Source organism: Bombus vancouverensis, chromosome 6 (assembly GCF_051014615.1).
Source record: "Bombus vancouverensis nearcticus chromosome 6, iyBomVanc1_principal, whole genome shotgun sequence".
Lineage (NCBI taxonomy): Eukaryota > Metazoa > Arthropoda > Insecta > Hymenoptera > Apidae > Bombus > Bombus vancouverensis.
The window spans coordinates 16,510,748-16,516,793 of NC_134916.1; the positions used below are offsets into that span (position 1 = coordinate 16,510,748).

Below are 6,046 nucleotides of genomic sequence, written 5' to 3' on the forward strand. Positions count from 1 at the left end.
TCCTCGTCCTCTGGTTCTCTCTTCGAACAGAGCAACCCCACCTCCCTCCTCCTATTTCGTCTCACGGTATTGTCCCTTTTAGTCCCCGCGGGATTGCGGGGCCAACACGCCGAGATATCGGATCAATTTTTTAAGCCGAGGGTGCCGAGACTTTACACTCCTTGAGAGACGACGACGGCGACGACGACTACTACAGAGGGACGCGACCGGAGCGAAGAGGAGTCACCGCGTTTCGGATCTCTGGGGTTTGTGCTGTGGATAGATTCAGCGGAATGGGGCAACAAGAGGAGGGGTGGACAGGGTGAAATCAAGCCGCGAAGAAAATTAAAACGAGGAACCGAAGGATCCCGAAAGGTTCTCGCGGCCGGAATGCTCAGCCGGTTACCGTGCCACCCTAGACGCCACCCTTAAATTCTACCCCAAAACGCCACCATGACGCCACCAATCTCCTTCCCAACGACCGACCACGTTCTTCTTTCGGCCTCGCGACTTTCACCAGCCTTACCGTTTCGCGAAACTGTCTGATTGCTCTCGTTCCACTTTACCCCGGTCTTTCCATCTATTCGAAACGTTCTTCCTCTCTTCGATTCTCCCGCTTCTGTTTCTCCTCCATTCTTTTTCCACCGCTTCTACCTACTTCTTTGTCCCTCTCCTTATTCGTCGTTACGCTCGACCGACGTTCTTTCGAGGCCTCGTCCAATTTCCATAACGAGAATCCGGCGGAGGAATTTTTCCATTCAACCGCCGCATCGATTATCGCGAGAACTTGTTGCGGACGGGATTCGCGACTCATCGGGATTGGCCGAGGGAAATTAACGCGCGAAACGGGGCGATAATGTTCGCGAGCGGAACCAACCGTGAGCGATTCTATTCCGCGTTTCGAATAAAACACACAGCCGTTTCCCTTTTCTTCTTCGTTGGTGAAAACGTACGGGTAAGTGTACGGTAAAAGGGACAAGGTCGGCGATGGATCGTTGCCACACGCGAGAGTACACCGTAAAAGCGTAATCGCGATGGCAGGTGCGAGAGGCGCGCAGCGGGTGGAAACGTGTGGCTGCCGAATGGATGGTTATTTCGATTTAGACGAGAGAGCGGAAGGAGGAAAAAAAGAGCTGTCAGTTACGAGGCTGCCGGTTTTTCCCCCCGAAAAGGAAACGTTTCGCGCACACGCGTTCGTTTTACGATCGACGTAATTTCGATTCGCGGCGATAAACGAACGAAAAGAGGATGGCGCCATCTATAAAGCCCGGGCTGGGCGGTTCGATCGAATTTTTTTCGCGCGGTTCCACGGGAAGCGAGAGAGAAACAGAGGAAGGGAAGTCTTCCGTGAATCGCTTCATTTCCCAGCCGAGGATTATAACGCCCTCGACGGCCAATAATAAAATAAATCACAGCCTCGTAAAGACATCCGTCATGCCGGTGTACGCGAATGCGCGCGCGTATACGAACGCTAACTTTGCGGTTGTAATATAGTTTAGTGCTAACGCGCGAATGCTTAGAACGAGATGGTGTCACGACGATGGACGAAAGCGCCCGGCTATATTTCTTTATTTAATGCTGCCGGTAACGGTCACGATGGTAAATCCGTTTTATTCTTTACGCTGACTCAGTCTGTAAGCCAAAGGTGGTAACGCGCATGGAACTCCGCTTCTTATACGGTTCTCGTCGTTTAGCGCCTCTTTGCCACGAAACCGTTACGCCTTTCAGCGCCGTCGTTTTCGATCACCGCTCGCTTTTCCCGTGAACCACGTTTCTCCAGCATTAAGCTTGACCATTGGGAATTTCATGGGTGCTTGAATCGTTCAATCGTGGAGGCGATCGAGCGGCAATGGATGGATCCGAATTCATGAAAAATTCGAATTTCCATGGCTTTATTGATGGATCTATAAATTGCTGATTTCATAGACTCTCTCGAACGATATTGATATATATCAGTGGCGTATATTGTTCGAGTCTGATGTGTAATATCGGATTAGGCTTGGATAGTTCCAGTTGGGTATAATTCTAGTGTGTGTGTGTGTGTGTGGGTTGAAGTTAAGAATAGTCAGTAACTATACTGTGTGTGAGGGAAGGGTTAGTTAAAAAGACGTAAGAGAAGAAAGGAGATAGATAGAACATGGAATGGAAACAAAGCGATGAGAATATATATGGAGATAGAGAGAAAGTTGTTCCGGGAAACTGCGAGGTTCGATCTGTAAGGTTCGTCCACGAAAGGATTGTAATTTGGATTTACTACGCCATGTAGCTGTTTAATATAATCGTTAAACAAAAATATACACACAGAAGCACACAGACAGCTGCTACGATCCGAGATCCTCCAATGCTTTTCAGCACTTTATATTCACGATCGTTATTTTACCATTTTTTGCATAAAACCCTACGCCAGAATTCTTCGAAGTCGCTCTCGGTCGTCCGATACAATTTCAGAACACAGCTACCGGATCCTTAACCGCGCAGTTTGCCTTTCCTCTACCGTTTACAATCCTAAACCATTATTGACCGCAAAGTAAACGCAAATCACTTAAATTCGAGTGTTAGGGAGCAGCTTTGTTGTTTGTACACGTCGGTGCTCCATTATTTTCCCTAGCGCTCGATGATCTCACCGTAGAACCACGAGGAACCCTGTTGGTCATTGATACGTTTACGATCGCCGACGGACGGTTTTCGTCGCTTCCGTTTACCCAAAGCGCGGCTGGCTCGTTTCCATCGCTAGCTAGCCCAGATGTCGAATCGATTTACATGCAGATTTCGACGATAAAACGCGAAACGAAGGAGTTGATGGCGCGTCGTACTCGCGTTTATCCTGGAAACGGGTAATTAGACCGATCGCCGGGACACATTGTGTACAGAGACGAATTTACGGGCCTACTTAATGCAAGGACGCGTTAATGATCCGTCTGACCTGATTATCCAAAGGCGAGCACCAAATGAAAAAGCTTGGCAATTTCTTCACCGATCGTTTCTACTCCCGTGAAATTTCCAAATTACGACCGATTTATCTTTCCTCGTCGATTAGCCGAGTAAGAAAGCTCGCTTCATTTTTTTTTTTTTTTTTTACGGCCACGTTACGGCGTGTATTTGCTCGACCAATAAAACAGAAAATAATAACCCTAGGGTCTGAACTACGCTTCCGTGGTTCCGACAAAGGTTCCGAACCCTCTGCTGCCTGCCTCGAATTGTTTGCATTTCTCCGGCATATTTTCGCGATATTTATTCGTCGCGGCTCGATTCGCCTGTCAGTCACAGCCCAGACTTCTTAACGTAAAAGAAATCATAAAAGATTTCGCGATGAACGAAGTTGGGTTCTCGGTTGGTATAAAATGCAGATACGAGATCTCGCGCGTTCTGCATCCAACAGACTTGACTTTCTTCGGGGATAAGCTTCGATTTTCTGTCAGGTTATAGGAACGGTTGGTGGTTGGAAAGTTAGCTGGCGGAAGAAATGCAGATCCGATTGATTTGTATGTAGGACCACTTTTCGCGATACAATTTTAATTTTGACGTACATTTTGCTGCGTTCGATGTTTCTTTCGATGACATTTTCGTTGTTGAGAAAGTTAAAAGGCTGCAGCGGAAGATTTAGGTATTTCGTTTAAAGCGTTACTGAGCTTTGTAGAATTTTATAATTTTATAATATGATGTAAAGCTCGTATTATACCTCACGAAGGTAATTTTCATTGCTGGGAATGGTGTCAGCTAGAAAATCGATCGTCTAGAATCTAGAAAGAGGAATATTTAAAGTTAAAAATAACAAGGGATGAAAGTAACAAATTAGGTGTTTCAAAATTTATTAAAGCCATATCGGTTACACGATAAAAAGTCACATGCCATACACTCACCAGGAAACGAATCGAAACGTCTCTACAATTCTCTTGTTTTTGCTCGATACGCGCAACACGTGTCAGTCGATAATTCTACGCATCGAGTGATTTACTGCTGTCATAAGAGAACCTTTTTATTAAATATTATCGAGAAATAGATAAAAACATATAAATTACAATTTATAATGCTTTAAAGATGAAATTTTGTTCTTACGACGGATTCGAATATCGCGGCAAAATGATCGACGTCACATGTTGGAAGAAAAAATCGACGCTAGGTGGCACAAGTTCTTCGGTCGAAATGAATGTTTCTCGCTAGTGGCCATTTTACCGGTCACTTCGTATATATACGAACTGATGAAAGGTATGAGTGTACTTGCTTCGGCAGTACATTTACTAAAATTGGAACGATACAGAGAAGATTAGCATGGCCCCTGCGCAAGGATGACACGCAAAATCGTGAAGCGTTCCACATTTTTTTGTCCTTTTTTTCCTGTTTAATTTCTATTCTTCGAATTCACCGTTTATCGTGAATATGTACCTAAAACTGTATCTTGGGCTAAATAAACAAAAAAAATAAACAAAAAAAATTTCTATTCTTCGAAAATCATGGTAATAATATTATCGCACTGATCGATCGATCCTAGAAACAAGTCTCGCGCGATGATATCCATTACAAACGTCACAAAAGCGAGAAGATTTCAACTTTAATGGGTTACTTAACGCGTATCTCGGTTGGCTGTTACGTAAGTCGTGCACTTACGACTCCATGCAACGCACGGCGGGTCGGTACTTTAATGAACAAGCGGCCTAGGCGGAGTCGCGTTCCTTTACGAGGCGGCGATAAATCATGTAATTAACGGTATAAACTATAATCGCGAACGGTGGTCGGTTACGCGGCCAGTTAACGATCTAAAATGCTGACCGCTGAAATAAGCCGAGAAAGCGACTGTTAAACGTGCTTCTATATAGTGAAAATTCAGGCATAAAGCATGCATATAACAAGGTAGGGTTATTCGAGTCATATAAAGTCTTCAACGTCTTAAAACTCAATCTTGAACTTTGCACGGAATAATGAAACTTATTGTATACTAAGATACACCATACTGTTTATCACGTCACTAGTAACGAGTTATAAACAGTCTGTTTGCAAACGTAGATCGATCAAAACTTGCTCACGATCGAATTTGGCGAACTTACAAGGCAAATTACTTTGCTTAACTCAAACATCCTTCTGAAATAACCCGACTCAAATGATCCAAGTTTACACCCTGGGCATACACCTTCTACCTTGGCATAAATGATAACGAAGCGTATAAATATTATATGTTATTATATTATTATTACATGTGTTATTATACGTGTTATATTATTATTATTATATGTTATTATATTATATTATAAATATTATATGTACGACGAAATAAAGGCACAAGAGCGTAAACGAGTCTCGCGTGGCTGCCATTGGATCGTGAAGATTTAAGAAGGATCCCATGAAAATCGAGTAGGAAATTAGTCGGAGAAGTGCTAGCTACCGGAATGACTGACTGTAAAGATAAATGCGTGGAACGATGGAAAATTCCCGAAGCAGCGAAATAAAAGTTACCTTCGCACGGTAAGAACGGTCGATTCCGGACTTATGTCGTTCCGATACCTTCTCCTCGGTTTCTTCGTCCTTGCGGTTGGCCTCCCTTCGAGGTTTATTCGAAGCATAAGCTCTCGTGGCCCCCTCGACCAGTTTCCGTGGCTCGAGAAAGGGTCGCTTTATCCTTCGGGCTGTCTTTATTATCGGGAGAGAGCCGATCGCTTTTCGCCTTCTTTACAACTGCGAATGCAAATGGTGGCCGTATCCGCTCGCTCCGCTTCCTGCTTCGCCTTTCCCGCCGAAAAATGCTGCTGCTTTCGCGATACCGAGGGTCTCGGCCTCTTAAATGCCACAGGCAGAAATAATAAAATACAGATTTGTCGTGTATTTTAAAGCGGCGGTTGCTCGTCGACCGGGGGTAGTTTTGAATCTCATTCGGTGTTTTCAATCTTCCGATTGTCGGGCAAATACAATTTCCGGCAGTAATATCGCGTTCATTTGCCAACTATGAAAATTAACTTTGAATGGCGAAATTATTGGTTAGACGCAATTAGATGCATGGTGCAAGGTCGGTTTCGTCGTGAACATACTCTCGCATTATTTTAAGAGATGAAAAGACAGATCGGTAAAAAGTTACCTG

At 44.4% G+C, this 6,046-nt stretch overlaps 1 non-coding gene across 1 annotated transcript; it reads left to right on the forward strand.

Moving 5' to 3' along the window:
* The first annotated feature begins 4,193 nt into the window (after positions 1–4,193).
* On the forward strand, positions 4,194–4,300 carry LOC117157748 (U6 spliceosomal RNA). The gene has a single exon (XR_004464314.1). It is a non-coding gene; the product is annotated as a U6 spliceosomal RNA (small nuclear RNA).
* Positions 4,301–6,046: the final 1,746 nt, after the last annotated feature.